The sequence below is a fragment of the Rousettus aegyptiacus genome, unplaced genomic scaffold (assembly GCF_014176215.1).
Source record: "Rousettus aegyptiacus isolate mRouAeg1 unplaced genomic scaffold, mRouAeg1.p scaffold_m13_p_10, whole genome shotgun sequence".
NCBI classification, from domain to species: domain Eukaryota; kingdom Metazoa; phylum Chordata; class Mammalia; order Chiroptera; family Pteropodidae; genus Rousettus; species Rousettus aegyptiacus.
The window spans coordinates 29,292,916-29,312,000 of record NW_023416285.1 but is presented as its reverse complement, the minus strand read 5'-3'; the positions used below and the strand labels follow the sequence as shown (position 1 = coordinate 29,312,000).

At 35.9% G+C, this 19,085-nt stretch overlaps 1 non-coding gene across 1 annotated transcript; it reads right to left on the bottom strand.

Annotated features, from left to right (window-relative positions):
• Positions 1 to 18,583: 18,583 nt before the first annotated feature.
• LOC118608814 lies at positions 18,584 to 18,688 on the bottom strand. Its single transcript, XR_004953193.1, has one exon. It is a non-coding gene; the product is annotated as a U6 spliceosomal RNA (small nuclear RNA).
• Positions 18,689 to 19,085: the final 397 nt, after the last annotated feature.

The window sequence follows — 19,085 nt, the reverse complement described above, 5'->3', positions numbered from 1 at the left end:
TCAATAAAAAACTGAAGCATATAGGCCCTTTATGCCAGCAATTCTGCTTTTAAGAATTTATAGAAATATTTGAAGGACTGTGCAGGACATATAAATAAGGCTATTAGTTGCAGCATTGTTTACAATAGGAAATGACTGGAAACATTAAATGCCAATAAATGTGGGACTAGTTAAATAGGTGGCATTTTATTAATATAACAAAAGCATCATGGAACCAGTAGAAAGAATGTTATAGCTCTTTATAAGTACTTTAGGAAACCATCCAAGATGTTTCAATAGCTGAAAGAAATCCGAGGTACAGAACCGTGTGCACAGTATGGTCCTACTTGATATTTTCAAAGAATATTTATATGCCTGGATATACATGTATAATTTCTGAAAAAACGAACAGGATATAGCTAGTTTCGTTGGACAGAGAAGACCGAGTTAGATAATATATATAACTTTCATTTTATACCATTTTATAATAATTAATATTTTAAGTATGCATATATCAAGTAGTTTTGTTCAACTTAAAGCAACTGGTTAATAGAAAAATAACAGTAAATAAAAATGAGTTTGCTTATTCAAAATTTGTTTGGTTAACCAGCTGTGAGCTAGTATAAACTCCTGTTTTGTGTGTGTGTGGCTAAACTGTGAAGATATTAAGATGATACAGAGTTAAGAAAAGTGCGTTTTAACTGATTTTTAAAAAATAGTGGAAAAATATTACACATATTTAGCTGAAGGGAAGGAGCCTGTAGAGAGAAAGAAGGGACATATAATTGATGAAAGTCCCTGATGAGACAAAGGGGGTTTTGTTCAGAGTGGAGAGGAGGGTTGGCCTTTCAGCATTGTGCTCATGATTTTTTTTTTGCTATGGTTGTCTTTACTGTTATCATCATAGCAGCTAACATTTATTGAAGATTTACTATGTGCCAGGCACTCTGTTATATGCCCTACATGCATTTTTTTTTCATTTAATTTTCCAAACATGTTTATCAAGAAATGTTCATTGAGCACCTATGTGCCAGATGTGGTTTTATGCTCAGGAGGCACACAGTGAATAGAATAGAGAAAGCACCTACTCTCAGAGCTATTATTCTCTTTAGGGGCATGAATAATGCATAATGATATATGTGCATAGATAGATAAACAGATAATAGATAGATAGATAGATAGATAGATAGATAGATAGATAGATAGATAGAAAAATAGATAGATAGAGTTGGGCAGAATGATTCTGGGTACTTAATGTGACCTACACCATCTTAGGAAGAAAACCGACTCCAATTTACCCCGGGAGAATGGACCCTATCACCTGAAAGGAATATTCTTGCATAGGTAAGTGGGTCTATTAAGTTGTTCACTGCTCTCAACAAGCATGTATCATGTGGCTACAAGCCACCTGTATTAGCATATGCCACTTGGCATTATGGGGATCGGGAACAAGTGTCCTCAGAATGTGCCACTCTGGTATGGCATGCAGATTCTTTCAAGCTGAAAGCAATCAAAGCCCAATGAACTCAAAGAAAGGTGTTTTTTTGTTATTTTTTTTTTAACTTTGCCCTCCCCTGCCTAAAGAAATTCAGATAGAAAAACTTACTTCAGGAAGGCAACCTGAGCATATTCACCTTACATATTCGCCATATGAACTTAGTGTGTCAGACAGGGAAGATACAAGCAAAAATCTGTTTGCTAGATTCCCTTCGTGTCCCATTGTTTCTGGGTGGCCCTGCAGGAAATTGTCCACCAAATATTTGGTTTCTCATCTACCAGCGAAGTGCCTACCTTCCCCTTCTTAGTCCAAAATGACATACGAACCTCATTTTGCCTCACTGTCTTTGGAATTTTCATGCTTATGTGAATTCCCCATGTGCACAGTAAAACTGGATTTTCTCCTTTTAATCTGCTAGATGTCATTTGAATTATTTGACTAGCCAGAAGAACAAAAAGGGTAAGGGGAAAGATCCCCCCATCCTCTTTTGGGTGTGGAGATCTATGGTCACTGCTTCTGTTCATAAATATCCATAATAAACTGTTTGTTGTTGTTGTTGTTGTTGTTTGAGAGAGAGAGAGAGAGAGTTCGTGTGTGGGTTTACAAGGACCTGTGTGGGTTTGAGAGGGACTGTATGTTGGATTTGAGAGTGCCCATATGTGGAATAAACTCTTGATGTAATTCTGGATTTGCCAGCCTCTTTTTTTTTTTTTTTATCTCCAGCCCCAGGGAATTTTCCTAGCACATATCTGTATCAGGTGGTGATGAGCACTGAGAAGAAAAAAGTAAAGCCAGAGAGAGACAGTGATAAGGTGGGTGTTGAGGTGCTGGTTTCTTATGAAACACATTCTTGCGGGAAGAAGCAGGTAAGACAGAATAAACAAGTAAGTAAAATAACTTATGAGGAGAGGAGGGGCCACTTTAGATGGGATGTTCAAGAAAGTCCTGTGGAGAGGACCTTTGAGGAGAGACCTGTATAATAAGAATCAGCCAGACTTGGAAGAGTAGAAGAGAGTGCTTACCAGACAGAGGGACAATAAGTCAAAGAGCCCAAGGCTTGTATGAATTTGTCATGTGTCTAAGACACAGAAGGAAGGCCCCAGTGGCTGAAGCATTTTGGGCAATGGAGAGAGGTAGGTGGGGTCAGGTGGGCCATGAGAAAGTGTGTGGATGTTATTGGATGGTGAGGGGAAGCCTATGGAAGGTTTTAAGCAAGCAAGTGAAAAGGAATTTATTCATTCAAACAAGACTCTTAGTTATTTCACTATGAAAATAGAAGTGGCCAGAAGTAACTTTGCACTGACTCCTGCCAAGTTGTCTACACTCCTATTTGTCTGTGGCCAACTACCTTGTCTTCCAGACTGCAACTCGATGAACAACTGTCTGACCTCCATTCTGAAAACCAATTCGTACGTGCACTAGAGTCTACTCCTTCCTGCTTACCCCTCTCTGTCTTGCACTGTCATTTCCCCCACTTTAGTGAACTGTTCTCATTAGCAATCACATGCTTTAACCTCTCCTGTCTTGCGTATCTAATAGATATTTCTGACTTAAAGTGTTTAATGCCAAATTCATGCTCTTCCCCTCAGAACCTGCTCAGTCTGGTTTTCCTCATCTCAGTTAAGGGCAAGTTGGCCTATTCAGTTACCCAGACCATAAACTAAAAGTCATTATGCTTGACTTTCTTTATCTCAAAGTCTACATTTGATGTGCCTGAAAATTCTGTAGGGGCTACCTTGAGAATATTCCAGAATATGACCATTTATCACAACTTCTGCTATCTATCTGGTCCGAAATACCATCATCTCTCATCAGACTCAGCTCTGTGATTCTACCTTTGCCCACCCCCAATGCCAGTCTATTCTCAACATAGCAATTTGAGTGATACTTTAAAAATGTAAATTAAGTCATGTTAATCCTCTCTGAAGACCCCCACAGCCACCCGACACTGACTTTTTCTCAGAGTCAACCCCACAGTCTCAGCAGTCTCCCACGCCTTCTGTTATCTTGCCACTTGTTACCCCTCGGCCTCATACTGCCCCGCCCAACCACACACCTACCTTGGCTCTCTCCACTCCAGCCACACTGACCTCTTGGCAGTTTCTTGAAAACTAGGCAAGCTCCCTCTTAAGGCCTTTGCCGTGGCTGTTCTCTGGCTGGTAGGCTCTTACCCCTGATATTCGTGCTTTCTTTCTTCCATTTAATTCTGGTATTTGCTCAGATGTCACTTTTTAGAACTCCCTCTGCATAAAATAACGACTCTCTTGTCTGCTACTTCTGTTTTTGTACTTGTCTTCTTTTAAAATATTACTTATAATTTTCAAATATAACATGTATGTATTATCTATCTCTTTTCACTAAAGTATCAACACTGTGAGGTTAGCAACTTAGTTTTTGTTTACTCCTTATCCTAGTACCTAGGAAGATACTTGGAGTATAGTAAGCATTAAATTTAAAAAAATTTGGTTATTTGATCACTCAGTAAATATGTATTGACATAATTTCTGGAAAGGTAACACGAAATACCTAGTTTCTTTTGGAAGGGGGGTACTGTTAGAAAATAGACCTATCTTTCTTGGTATTCTGTTTAATAATTATTAATATCTTAATTAGTAAATATTAAAGTTTCTATCAACTTTAAGAAATTAGTTGATAGATAAAAACTAATAATAATAATAATAATAAATCTCTCATTTAAGATTTAGTTAACCAGTTGTGAGCTAGTATAGACTATTTTTTTCATAGCTAAATTATGAAGATGCTGGCTTTTATCTAATAAGAAGATAATAAGAGTTACCTAATAAGAGTTAAGAAGCTATGTTTTAATTTAAATTGAATAAGTGAGAAAGGTGAAGAGATTTACTAAAGACAAACTGAGGCACATTAAAACATTTAAGAGTTTATCTGAGTGAAAATCAATTCAAATCAGGTACTATCCTATCTAGTGGATGGAAAAAAGCTCCAAGGAGCTAAACAAAATAGAAGTCTCTTACAGGCAGGAAGCAGCAAGGAAGTTACACTAAGCTAAAAAGTGGGTTGGTTATTAAACAGTTACTTTTCTTTAGGGGACAACAAGGGCTTATTGGGTAGATTACCTAGCTAGTGCTAAATTAGTGATTCTAGATTAACTGATTTAAGATTCCATTTCTGGGAGAGCCAAAAATATAATTAAGTCTTGATTTGGTTGTTTAAGACTTACCATAAACAGCTCCATTTTTGGCCTATTGCCTTATTTTTAACAGATTAAAGAACTTGTCTAAAGTTATGGAACTTTTGGAGAGAGAGCTTTAAAATTTGCATGCATACCATTCTCTAAAAGGTGATTAAAGTTTTTATTGATTAACTTCTTTCTTACCTTGGCAGTCAATACATTCATGTGCTAGAAAAATTTAAGTAGTACAAGAACAATCATAGTGAAAAATAAACCTTCTTCCCAGGTCTGATCCCCAGGGTACAAGTTTGTCTCTCCAAAAGCAGCTTTGGAGATTAATTTGTACACGTATACAAAGATATGTACACATATGTATCTTTTTCTACAGTGCATAATTTTACATAAATAGGTACTAGCTGTACATGCTATAGTGCACTTTGTTAAAATGTGATCTTTACATAACTATGTTTAATCAATTCAAGAAGGTAAAGTGAATATCTGAAGCATGTTAATTGCACCCACTTCCATGTTGATGTTTTTCCTTTCAAACTTTATTTCTGCTGAAGCTGCAGAGGGCACTGTAATCCTTCCAAAAGCATGGCACAGCCTTGCATAGTGTTTTGCAATTCTTGAATGTGGTGCAAATGTTAAGACTTGGAGAAGTTCCCGGTAGTACAAATATATGTCAATTTACATTACTCACCTATGCTCACTTATTACGTGTATTTCATTAAAATTAACTTCCATCTATGTTTATATTATGCCATCACCTTCAGCAGGAATAATTTTCAATTAATTTCCAAAGCACACGTTCCATTCATTATGTTTGAGAAATAAAAGAATTTGTTCCTTTAAGATTCTTTTCCTTGAGTCCGAATTGTCGGAGTTTTGCGGGGAGGGAGGGAAGGAAAAGAAGGGGGGGGGGTGGAGGAGAGAGAGAAAGAGAGAGAGAAAATTAGAAAAAGGAGGAGGAGGAGAGGGAGGGGAGAACAGGGAGGGATTGAGAGAGAGGGAGTAAGGGAGAAGGAGGTATGGAGGGAAAGAGGATCGACGTGTTATAGAAAGTCTGAGGTGTTGGTATCAAAGTGTTTATAGTGATATCCCCTAAAGAGTGGGCTTGGGGAGGGTGTGGAAAATTTTAACTGCTTGTATCTGTTGGTTTGATGTTTTTCCATGGATATTTATTCATGTAGAATAACAAAATAAGAAAAAAATATCCTAGGCACTCTTTTTTTTTTTTTACAGGTTACTGAGGTAGCATTTATGTGCAGTGACATGCAAAAATCTTAAGTGCACAATTCCACCAGTCTTGTCAAATGGGTGTCACTTGCATAAACACAAATCTATTGAGACACAGAGCATTTCTTGTTCCAGAAATCTGCCTCCCACAGATATTCTTTCCCTATCTCCTTTTCTTACTGGAAAAAGGGAGACATTCCTTCAATTCCTCCTTAATGATGCTTGTTTTAGTCTTCTCCTTCATGGTAATCTATGTTTCCTTAGGTCACATAGACCTAAGCTAAAAATAGGAAATTTCAAACATAATAAAGGAGTATTTCTCTGAACTTCTTCCAGCCATTATAAGGGAATACTGGTCCCACTGAAATTCATCCCATACATAGTAAAGTAGTAGGTTATAGAATCAATTGACAAAATGAATAACATTTAAATTTATACATGAATGAATACCCATTAGAAGGAGGATCCTATTTATAATAGAAAATTGGAGCGAATTGGAATAGAATATCAAGACATAAACTTCACAAGAAATATTCAAACCTATAGGTGGAAAACTACAAGACATCACCAAAATGCATAAATAAATTTGAACCAATGGAAAGACACACCATAATCTGAGCTAGAAAGGCTGACTATCATAAAGATGACAACTCTTTTTAATTTATACATTTAATGTTATCTAAGTAAAAACAGGATTAAATTTTTTTTCTGGAGTTACAGTAGTTGAATAAAATTTTTATTTGGAAGAACACCAAGCAAGAATAACTAGGAAAATCCTAAAAATGTGAGATCCGATTGTGGTGCAGATATTATTGATGCATGAACTACACAAAATAATAGATGAACTAATGTAATTAGACAAACTAATATAATAGGATAAAAAATCCAGGAACAGTCCAAAATGTATGTAGAATTTGACATAGGATATGGCATACCAAAGCAGTGCCAAAAAGATGACTATTTTAATAAATGATATTTGCATAACTAAATAGCTACATGGAAAATGATAAAATTTGATCCTTCCTCACTGCAGAACTAATGTCAATAGAAACAGACTCAACAAATTAAATATCCATGGATAAGAAATAGTGGAATAAACGATTATGCACCCCAATAATGGAGTACTATGCCTCTGTAAAAAAAGAATAAAAAAAATATATTTATATACTACGTTTAAGTGAGCTCGAGGATAAATCACTAAATAAAAAAATCAATGCTTACTGTTATTCTTCAATTTTGTAATTTTTTTGACTTGTATTAGAAAAACAAAAGAGTAAAGCCAAACTAAAAGGAAACAGTTTTGGACTGAATAATTCTTTGTTATAGGACTGTCTTTTGTCCTAGGGTAAGTTAACAGTATCTCTGGCCTCTACCCACAGATGCTAGCAGCCCCTGCCTAGTTGTGACAATCACATATTGCCAGATGTCCCCTAGAGGGCACTATTTTACCATTAGAGAATTAATGATTAGTAATATGGACAGAGTAGAGTGGTAAAAATGGAAGGTGGACCTCTCAGAATAAATGTTTTGTTGTTGTTGTTGTTTAAGATTTGACTTTGGAACTGTGTAAATTTTTTATGTAACTATATAATAAACTAATACAAAATAAAAAGCAGTTTCTAAAAATTGAGAGCAAAATGAAACAAATCGAGTTGATAGTTAACCCCACAGAAAGCAAATATTTTAAGTGATTTTAAAACATAATAGTTTGACTGTAAACTCTAGTGAACATATCCTTAAGAGAAAAAGAACTGCAAGAAATATTAAATTGTTTTTTTTTCAGTAATCAATGTTAGTAACAGTATTGCCATTATTGATCAAAATGAATTAATAATTATGTCAATGCTGTTACGAGCTAATATTTTTAGCATGACAGAAGAGAAATATAAAAGTATAAACACAAAGTAAGTAAAAATATCTTACCCTAAATTTGGATTGGAAATATTAACATAAATTCATGGTACATTTTCTCTTAAAACTAGCGATTCCTAGTCCTGTCTGCTGAAAAAGTTTTGAGACAATGCTTTATAGTACCTAAGCTGTGGTCTTCAATTATTTTTTTCTCCTATAAGAGAAACAGAGTTTTTTGCAGAAATGAGTGTTTCTAGGTCCATAGCAGAAAATGTACAAGAGAAGTCTGAAAGATCTTGTCATACCAGAAAAGAAGGTAGTGACCAAATATTATTCCGAGTTATGACAAAAATTACACAAAAAAGCAAATTAAATAGGTTTTCCCAGACATATTTGATGTGGATTAAAGCACATCAAATATGTTAAATTTCATGACTTTATAATGATACTTCAATAAAAAAGACTCATTGGATACCTTTGCAGAATGTTACAGAACTAACTTATTATTCTGAATCCTGGTAAATAAAGGGAAAGTACCAAGCACGAATCTGTTTTTTCTGTATGAAGAACCTCAGCATAGCTATATAGGTGATAAGGGGTACTTTACTTTATCAACGCATTTCAGCTAATAAAGATGAAATCAAATAATTAGAATATTACCATTTTCTAATCTCTAATAAAAAATAGATTGGTAAAGGCTAACAATAGCTACTAAAACCATTTTAATGGCATCAGGCCAGCACCTAAACTTACAAAAACAGGAACATCCGAATATCATGAATTTCCTAGTAGTAAACCACACACAAACTGTGATGTATTCTCGCCAAAATATTGACCTGAATCTCATCAGAGCTCTGTATCTAACCAACCATACAGGAAACAAAACATCTTAAATGACGCTATGGGGATGCAAGTAGCAGAAGCCAGAACGTGGAAAACACTATAGGGATAACATTCTTGTTTCTTCAATTAAAAAACATGCAAAAAAAAAAAAAAAAAAAAAAGAAAGAAAATGAAAATGTGTGAATTTAAAGAGATTTAAGAAATGTGCCAACCAAATTCAATGTGTGAACTTGGCTTGGTTCTTGATTGAGACAAATTAACTTTAAATAAAACAATAGCGAAATAATTAGAGGTATTTGAACATTGACTAGATATTCGATAGTATGAAAACATTATTATTAATTTTAAAAATAATAATAATGGCATTTTTTATAAAAAAGATTTTTTTTCTCGTAGACATATATACTAAAATATTTATGAGAGAAGGAAAATATCTGACACTTGCGCCCCATTGAAAAGTCCTGCCTCATTGGCCCTCCATAATTTGTTTAAAATTTGATGTTGATATCAGAACAGCTCAGGCAAACTTAAGGGATAACATAGTTACAGGATTGTACTCCTTGGAGAAAATGAAAATGAAATAGCTAATGAAACTCCGTGCCTTCCTTTATTATCTATTAACATTCCACTATCTACTTCTGGTAGAGAGATAGAAATTTCTTGTTTATTACTTCCCTGGAATTAACTTAAAATATCCTACTTGTTTTTATGTTTTCCATAATTTCAGCACATTCTGGACTTGAACCTTTCTAGAGCTCTTTTAAGACTTTATGTCACCTCTGATTGTGTTTAAAAGTTTGAGATCATCATTTTTTCCCTCTCCTTTTCTTCCTTAGTACACTTTAAATCTACAGTCTGACTATTTCCAGTATTTTCTTTTTTTTCTTTTCTTTTTTTTAAAGCCTACAGCACCTGGTCTTCCTAGGTGGTCTCCCATCCAAGTACTAACCAGGCCTAAACCTGCTTAGCTTTCTAGATCAGATGAGTTCAGGGTGGCATGGCCATAGACTATTTCCAGTATTTTCTTCTTCTGCCATTACTTATTTCAAAATGACTTCCTACCTAAATTTCTATCCTATCTAAATTACAAACTATTCTAATGCAGAATGTTAATCGAAGTTTAACATATTTCCTCAATTTTATAAGTGACAATATTATCAGAAAGGCAAGAAATGGGGGCGGGGGTGGAGAGAATTTCTAAATTTGGCTTTTAGCAGATATCCAGATAATTGAAACTCCTCATCATTACTATCACGCTGGATTCATAACCTGTGTTAGGTAAGTGTCACTCCTTTCTTCTATGTGGGAATCTGTAATCCCATCATTATTTCTTTCCCCCTCAGCTAAATGCTCTCCACTAGACTAGCACAGTATGACTTAGGAATTAACAGACTCTATTCTTGTATGACATCTATGTAGCTGCTGTTCAGTTCTCATTTTCAAAATCATGATCTTCAATAGAATCAGAAGAAGCACCACCTGTGCCTCCAAACCCTCTGCTCTCTAAGTAGGAGTCAAGGTTTCTCATGTTGAATTTCATTATTTTCTACTATGTTGTTTCTCACAGTGAATCAGCAGGAATGAGTCCACATCCAGTATGGGTTTTGTATTTTGCCTGACTCCCTTCAGAGCTTTTTCTCCTTTATTAGATTTTAAAAAATAATTATTATGTCTTCATCATGAGTTATATTCTATAATATCTCAGTGATCTAACTAATACGGGTCGTTTAATTCCTTGTGTCAAAATTTTGAGTTGATTTAAAAAAATTATTAGCGTTTACCCCATATACTGTCATGAAGAAGCAGCACGTTTTAATTTTGTATAAAGGAGAGCAGGTCTGTAACTCTGAGGTTTGGCACATAATGTTAACCTGCTAAGATTTAATAGCATAGCTTTATTTTCATTCCCTTTTTAATAGTTGCCTTTTAGTTTTGGGAAATGGTGCTGGATTTTCATTTACCAGTGATATACACTTTCTATTTAAAATAGATTTAAGTTACATGGTGATTTATTGATTTAAAAATAAAAATTAAGGAAATAATTGTATAGACTGTTCAAAGTACAAATTGTTGAGTGCAATTTACCTTTAACCTGATTGAGTGCTTTCCTTTACAATAAGTGTATCTTGTCATCTATATGCAAAACTGTACTAATTTTTGTGTGTAGAGTTGTTTCTAATACTCTTATTATGCATTATAGAGATATCTCGTTTCATTTCTGATATTTGTAATTTTTGTCTTCTATTTTTCTTTGCTAAAGGTTTGTCAATGTTATTGATATTTTCAAAGAACTAGCTTTGTGTTTCATTGATTCTTCTCTATCTTGATACAAACCAGAAAAAGACGTATGAGAAAAGAAAATTATAGACCAGTATCCTTCATAAATATAGATAGCAACTTCTTAACAAAATAGTGACATATAAAAGCAGCAATATAAAAGACCAATAATTGAAAATAAATTAATCACAATATTAACAAGCTAAAGAAGAAAAATTATGTGGCTGTATCAGTTGGTTTAGAAAAAAAAATAGAGAAAATTCACTCATTCATGATAAAAAAAACTCTCAGGAAACTAGAAATAGAGGGAAACTTCTCCAATTTTAAAGAGCATCTACAAAAAACGCACAGCTAACATCTACTTAATGGTGAAAGACTGAGTGTTTTCCTCTAAAATTAGGGGCAAGGCAAGGATGTCTATTCTCACCACTGTTACTATAACATAGTATGGGAAGTATTAACCAGTGCAGTAAGCAAGAGAAGGAAACAAATGGCAGTCAAATCAGAAGGGAAGAAATAAAATTGTCCCTATTTGCAGATGGTCTACATAGAAAATTCCAAGAGGAAAACAAACAAACAAACAAACAAACAACTCCTAGAGTTAATAAGTAAGTTTAGCAAGATTGAAAGATGGAAGATTGACATAGGAAAAGCAATTGTATTTCTATGTAATAGCAATGAACACATGGACACTGAAATTAAAAATATGCCACTTTCAATCACTTAAAAAAAAAAAAAAAGGAATACTTAGATTTAAACACTGGGGGGATACAGATCTCCCTGCACTATCTTAGCAAATTCGTATGAATCTACAATTATTCCAAAATATGACATTAAAAATTTAATCATAACAGGAAATCATACACTCATGCAGTTTCTATTCTGGTGAAGATGGAAAACTTGTAAACAAGTAAGTAAGTAAATACGTATGTACATATGCGTATACCAAGGGTTTCACTTGATTCATGATTTCCCCCTCAATTATCTTTTTAAATAAAAGAACTTTAAAAAAATCCTTCATTATAGTAAAGTGACATATACATAGCACATATCTAATATGTAGAAATACAATTATCTATTTATAAATAGATGTCTTTAACTAAATAAATTGTCCTTAAATATTCCCTGTCAATTTTAATCCTGGTTTTCTAGTTTCTATGTCGGAAGAACAGCAAGGAGGTCAATGTGGCCGAAGTGGAGTAAGAAAGACAATAATGAAAGGGATAGGAGAAGTGGCAGTAGAGCAGAGGGTGGACAAATTCTGTAGGACGTCGTTAGTCATGGTAAGTCTTGTGGCGTTTACCACGAATGGGATGGGAAGCCACTGAAAGTTATGAGCAGAAAGTAACATTATCTTTCTTATGTTTTAAAGGATTGTTCTGGCTGCAAAGCTGAGAAAAGATTGTTAGGCATAAGAGTGGAAACAGAGAGTCTTTAGAAAGGAGGTTATTGTAATAATTTAGATGAAAGATAAAAGTGAATTGGAATGGGGCGGAGAATGGGTAGTGGCGTAGGTAAAGAGAAGTGGATTTAACATATAATTTGAAAGTAGAGAACAAAGATTTACTGATGAATTGGATGTGGGAAGTGAGAGAAGGAGATAAATAAAATACATAAGTCCAAAATTTGGGGCCTAAGGAATTGTAACATCGCGATACTGCATTTGATAAAATCTGTGACTGGAGGGTTGGCAGGTGTTGAAGAATATGTTTTCATATTCAGCAAGCATCAGCATATGACTTTTGCTGCTCTTGGGCTCAGATTTGTAGACTTGGTGAATATATTTACTTTTTCCTTCTTACCAGTTGCTACCACATATGTGCTCGGGTTTCCCCATAATTTATGGAGGATGAGTATTAGCCACTGCTTGCTGAATGGCGTCATGTAGATCTACAGGTGGGCAACGGAGAGGGAGCTGAGAACTCCCAAGCTGCACAGAGTGGTTAGAAGTGCCTTTCTTTAACTTTGTAATGGCATCACCAAAATCCGTTAAGAAAATGGGCAGAGTAGTTTTTGGAGCGTATAGGATGGAGGTGGTTACTTCAGGGCTATGCTTTGAGAAGCTTGGTACAGCTCAGGGGATACTACTTGAAGAGGGCTGAAAAAATGGATACTTGATCCAAAGTAATGGAAATCTCATACTATAAAACCATTCCCTTTCTTCTATATACAGTCATCCCTTGAAAAATGCAAGGGTTAAGGGTACCAACCCCCCCGATGCAGTTTTATAAATTTTGATTCCCCAAAACTTAACTATTAGCAGCCAACTGGTGACTGGAATCCTTATTAATAACATGAATGGTTGATTAAAATCTGTTTTGTATGTTATATGTATTATATACCATATTATTACAATAATGTAAGTTAAAGAAAACATGTTATTAAAAAAACAATAAGGAAGAGAAAATACATTTATAGTATTTATTGAAAAAAAGTGGACCCATGCAGTTCAAATGTGTTGTTCAAAGATAAACTATATATATATATTTTACTTCATATTGCTTATTTATAACTACTTTCTCCACTGTACAAGTGGCCCAGATCCTAACTTCCTAAAAACAAAACAACACAAAACGAAATCCAAACAAACCCAAGAACAAGGAGAATTAAACAGAACATCATACTGGGCATATGCTTTGGAATCAGATACTTCGAGGGAGAATTCTAGGCTTACCACTTGAATTGGTGTGTAACCCTCGGCAAATTCCTTAATTAATCTGTGCTCCAGTTCTCTCATCAATAAAATGGAACTTCTAATAGTGTCTGCTTCATAGGATCACTGTGCAACATACATGTGATAATGCATGTAAAGTGCTTAGCACATTAATAGGGCGATTAAATTGACCCACTAACTAACAAATATCTTTCTACTTCTGAAAAATAATAAAGAGAGAAACCATCTCTGTGGCATTTAGTAGTCACTGATGAGTAACATTTGTCTACAGATTTGCCATTTTAAAATAAAAAATAACTTATTTTTCAATGTGAAAATTTATCTAGTGGTAAGGAGTTAATATTTTGGGTCTAAAAATATTCAAACTATTACAGGAACCTAGTTTTTTTATATAGGAAAAAATTTCATTTTTGTTTAAGAAGAAATCTCTATTTCTTAATGGTTTATAGCATATATGTTAAAAAATATTTTGGAATAAACTATCTTTCAAGATGAAACTTAAAACTAACAATCAGCTATAAGTATTTTACATGAAATGGAAAAAGCCAGGAACAACCTCTTGGTGTTAGAGGTCTCCAGTCACAAACAATCACGGGTGCGGAAATGCAAGCCCATGTTGATGACTGGCCAAGGGACAGGTACATGGCCTTCTGCTCCCTCTAGGGTTGGTGCAGGGTTTTAGTGTTTTCCTGGCTGGCTTGTGCTGGAAAGCAGCAGTTTTGTTTTCTGTTGGCAAACCACCTTTTCATGCTCCCTGAGACATAACCTTAAATTGATTCTGTTGCTCCTTCGCTGATGCTGTCAGGTGCAAAACAAAGAGGAGCTCAGGCATCTCAGAATTTGAAATTCACCACTACAAAAAGCAGCACTTTTCTTTGAATTCCGCTATTCGTTTGTCCTTCACTCATGACACAGTGCACTCTACAGTGACATTTTATTTTGCATACATTATTTCTCTAACTAGTAAAGTGTAGGTGTTTGTTAGAGAGCATATAATTCAACTCCCCACTCACCACCAGAAACTCTTCTCACACCCCAGCAACCAATTATCTAGCTCTTGCTCCAACACATCCAGCCATTGAACTCCTACCTCATGGCATTTTTGTGTAAACAGGCTTCTTCCTTTTGATTCAGCTGAAACTGCTTGATCGACACAAATCATATAATATTTTAATTTAAAAAAGATACATTTTATTCTAGTTCATTTCATTTCTACAGAGATAGTTTCTTTTCTTTTCTTTTTAAATCTTGATCAGAATTATTAATGTTTTCTTGGGTGGTACATTGGATAAATATTTCAATATATTCAAGTTGCTCATTAAACCCTTTCATTAAAAAAGTTATTCTTTCACTTATTTTTCAAAATTATTTTATTACAATTTTGAATCAAGTTTCTGTTCAAGGTTTGTTTCCACAGTCTTGCTTACTTTTCTTTGTGGAAATTTTGTGATGTTATATAATTAGTCATTAGTTAACATATTATTTATTAGTAGGTTGCAAAAGTAATGACAATACCTCTTATATCATGCATTGGAGCTGTGAGTGAACCACTCCTAATGTAGATTTCTCAGAGCTAGTCCGGCAAATTCTTCATGCATCTCCTTTGATATTAAATACAGGAAAACTTAACCATGGGTCTAGGATCAAAGGGGTTCATGAATTCCCTGAAGTTATATGCCAAAGTTTGGTTTTGCACCTGTGAGCATATTTTGGGGAAAGATATTCCAGAGACTTTCATTAAACTTTTAGAGAGTTCAGCAAATTCCCCTCCCCTAAATAATAAGAAACCTGTTACTAGACAGTTTTGGGAATATCTGTAAGTTTGCTGGGGCTGCTGTAACAAATACTATAGAGAGAGAGTGGCTTAAACAACAAAAATTTTATTTTCTCACAATTCTGGAGTTTAAAAGTCTGAAACCAAGGTTTCTTCTCCTTGGCTTGTAGATGGCCATCTTCTCCCTGTGTCTTTATGTAGTCTTCCCTCTGCGCATGTTTGTGCCCTAATCTCCTTTTCTTATTAGGACACTGGTCATATTGGATTAGAGTCCACTCTAATGGCCTCATAATAACTTATTACCTCTTTAAAGACTCTACCTCCAAATATAGTCACCTTCTGTGGTATTGAGGTTTAGGTCTTCAACATATGAATTTAGGGGCACGCAATTCACCCCATAACAGAGCACTAGTTTGAAAATTAAAAATCAAAAAGTTAAAACTGTATTCAATTAATTCTAGAAGTTTCCCTAGTCAGAATCTATTTCCCTAGTCAGAACCTATTAGCCTACAACTCAAACACAATTTCTTTTTCAAAGTGGTTGTCTCTGTGTGAGATTTCTGGATCACTGGAGCCTGACTCACTCAGTCAGCAATATTTATCAAGCACCCACTGTGTACAGAGGGCTATGCCAAGAGGTCTAAAGTCTGCAGTATTGATGGTGCCTGCCAACCAGGGTCAGGCTGTCTTATGAAACCATTCTGGTATTTGCCTTGTGCTATGAAAGGAAGAGGTATGGAGGCATGAGTTGGGTATTTTAAACTCTGAAATCTAAAGGTGGTTATTGCAAGAGGAAGTCTCCAGAAAAGACTTCTATTCATCTTTTCTTTAAACTTATGTGTCAGACACTGATGGTGCCTGAAAGCAGGAGGTAAATAGACGGTTTTAAAATATGCATGTTAAAATCTATTCCTTTTACAAAGCAGTCACAGCTGTGGTAGAGAGAAAACACTGTATTATTTTCTAAGCTAATGTGGAGGGTTTATCTCAAGGAGAGAATTATTTATCTACATTTGGGAACCTTAACAGATGTGTTTGAGTACCAACATGCCCCCCTAAAATGCATTGAGACACTGAAAGATTACTAAACTCCTCTGGCTAAGAAACAAACAGAAATTTGGGGCAGGGACGGGGGGAGTTAGGAGTTGAACAATCCAGGGAGAAATGTGAAAACCTTGCAGTCTGGTAGGTGGCTGGAGTGTGGGAAGATAAAACCATTGAAAATGCCTTTTTGGTGGAAATAGCAGAAAGGAGGTCCAATCCTTAACTGTAAATTTTTGGCAGTGCCATGCAGTGATGTAAACTTCTCTCCAATTTCCTGTGGAGTCTCCTTCAGGCACAGCTTTGAGTCTTTGGTTGCTGACGCAAATGGTGAGGCCAGATGGAGTGGGAAAAAGAAGAGAAACATAACAAAAATAAACATGATACTCTCTAAACTAAAGAATAGTATTACCAATAATATTGAAGCTGACTTTGCAACATTTTACTAAAATAAGCAGCAGATTCCAACAAATTTGAAAGGCTACTTTATTGTGTTTTTATTACCAAAGGCCTAAGATTTTGCTCGGTCTTCGGTGGCCTCCTCTGGGACAGTGAACAGCAGGAAACGATCTCAGTTTGTGATGGCGGCAGCAGGAGCAGCAGCAGAGGTCATGGGGTTGTGCTTTTTAGGCATAGGTGAAGAATCTTAATTTCTCTCTACCCTGGCGAAGAAATCACTTGTCATTAGCTTGATCCAGTGATGCGAAGTTGGGGGCCATTTTTCTTACTGACGTCTCATTCTTCACCTCTGTCTTTCTAATCCACCAAGTTATTAACGATATGGGGAAAGGCAAGACCTTGTGCCTACTTCTGCCCATTGCTCATGCTTATCTCCTTCCTAAGATTCCTTATATAGTCAGATTGAGGTCTTCAATCTCTAATATTTAATTTTCTATAAGCAAAGACTCATATTGCAAGGTTTGACAAGAGTCTTCAACTTAGCAATATGAGTATGATACCCAGAAGGGGGCTATATGTGCCAAGGTCTTGCCAGGAAAGAGATCACATACTCAAACTGGGTAACTGAGCAGAATTTAATAAAAGGACAATATAAAGGCATAGGCAGGCTTAGTGAAGGATATAGGGGACAGCGTAGCTCCTCAGGGCTGGTGTTGGCTGGGAGTCTTTGCCCCATTAGGCTAAGAGGAGCAGAAAGAGAGAATTGGCCCCCACGCTTGGTGAGAGAGCTGAAGAGAGAAGGTTCTATGACGGCAGCTGGCTTTGGAGAAACAGACGCAGACTGTTTGGGTAGTCTGGCAGGGAGGTGATTAGAGTAAGGACTCTGACTTCATTCGCCTCTTGTCTTCTGCTGCCTGCTGGTGCCTCCGGTTGGCTGAATCCAACTAGATGCCCGCGGCAGTCCACACAGGCCAGTCTCCCAGGGAAGAAACTGGGGCGGACAAAGGTAGAAGAGGATCTGGAGGGCAGACAGAAGAAATCAACATACAGCCACATGATTTCTGTATTTTGAGGCATTATCTAAATAATAGGCTGTCTCATATCCAGGGAGAACACAGGGCTACTAAGCTCTGCTGGATGCCTTTTCCTTCAGTGAGCTTCCTCATGAGCCAAGACAAAGGAGTCCTGCCATCTTCTGAACATCTCTAGCACTGTGTCTGTCCTACTCATTGAACACGACAGATACTGCCTTGGATTCATGTGCATGAAAACCTCTCTAATAAATTTTGAGCTCCTAAGGCAGAGTTGGTATCTTGCTTATATGGAGTCCTGCAGTCTGAAAATATTAAATGAAAAATTTCAGAAATAAACAATTCGAAGTTTTAAATTGCATACCATTCTGAGTATCTCACTTCATCTCATCATGTAGGCATTGTATCATCTCATATTAATAAGATATTTTGAGGGGATAAAACCACATCCACATAACCTTTATCATAGTATACTGTTATAATTGTTCCATTTTGTTATTAGTTACTGTTGATAATATCTCACTCTGCCTAATGTATAAGTTAAACTCTATCATAGGTGTGCATGTTTTTTCCTATATGTAGAGTTCTATCCATGGTTTCAGGCATCCACTGGAGGTCTTGGTACATTTCTCCCATGGAGGGTGGGAGACTCCTGCATTTGCTTTTTCTAAAATACCTTGCACAATACCTTGTACTCAACTTTTTCCATAAAAAGTTTTTGCATGTGTGTGTGTATCATTGCTTTTAAAAATTTTTATTAAATTTGTTGAGGCAACATTGGTTAATAATTATATAGGTCTCAAGGGCATGATTTTATAATACATTAAAAAATATGGAACACTTCGCACATTTGCGTGTCATCCTTGTGGCGAGGCCATGCTAATCTATGCTGTAGCATTCCAATTTTAGTATATGTGCTGCCGAAGCGAGCTTACTGTTTTTGTTTTTTGCAGTGGCAAACCCCAGAGGGTAGCAAGGAAAAAAAATTATTCATGTTTCCTCTTGAATACCATGTGTTTACCTCGTGTTTTCACTGTCGCCGATATGGCCCAGTCTCTGCCGAAATAGTAATGACAGCTTTGCTTGGCATGATTCATGCCACTGTCCTTCCATGAAGTTTCTAAGACACAGAGCAGAGCAGTGGGGAGAATCATAAAGTTAGATGGCTTTGGGATGATTGTTTCCCTTGCCCTGGCTGTTCACTTGCCTCTTGCCCCAGCAGTTCCCAGACTGTTCTCGTCAGTTCCTTCCTCAAGTCTAACTTCTCTGTCCTCATTACTCTTTACCTCAGGCTCCTTGCTCGAGCTGGGCAAAGTTGCTTGCTGGCT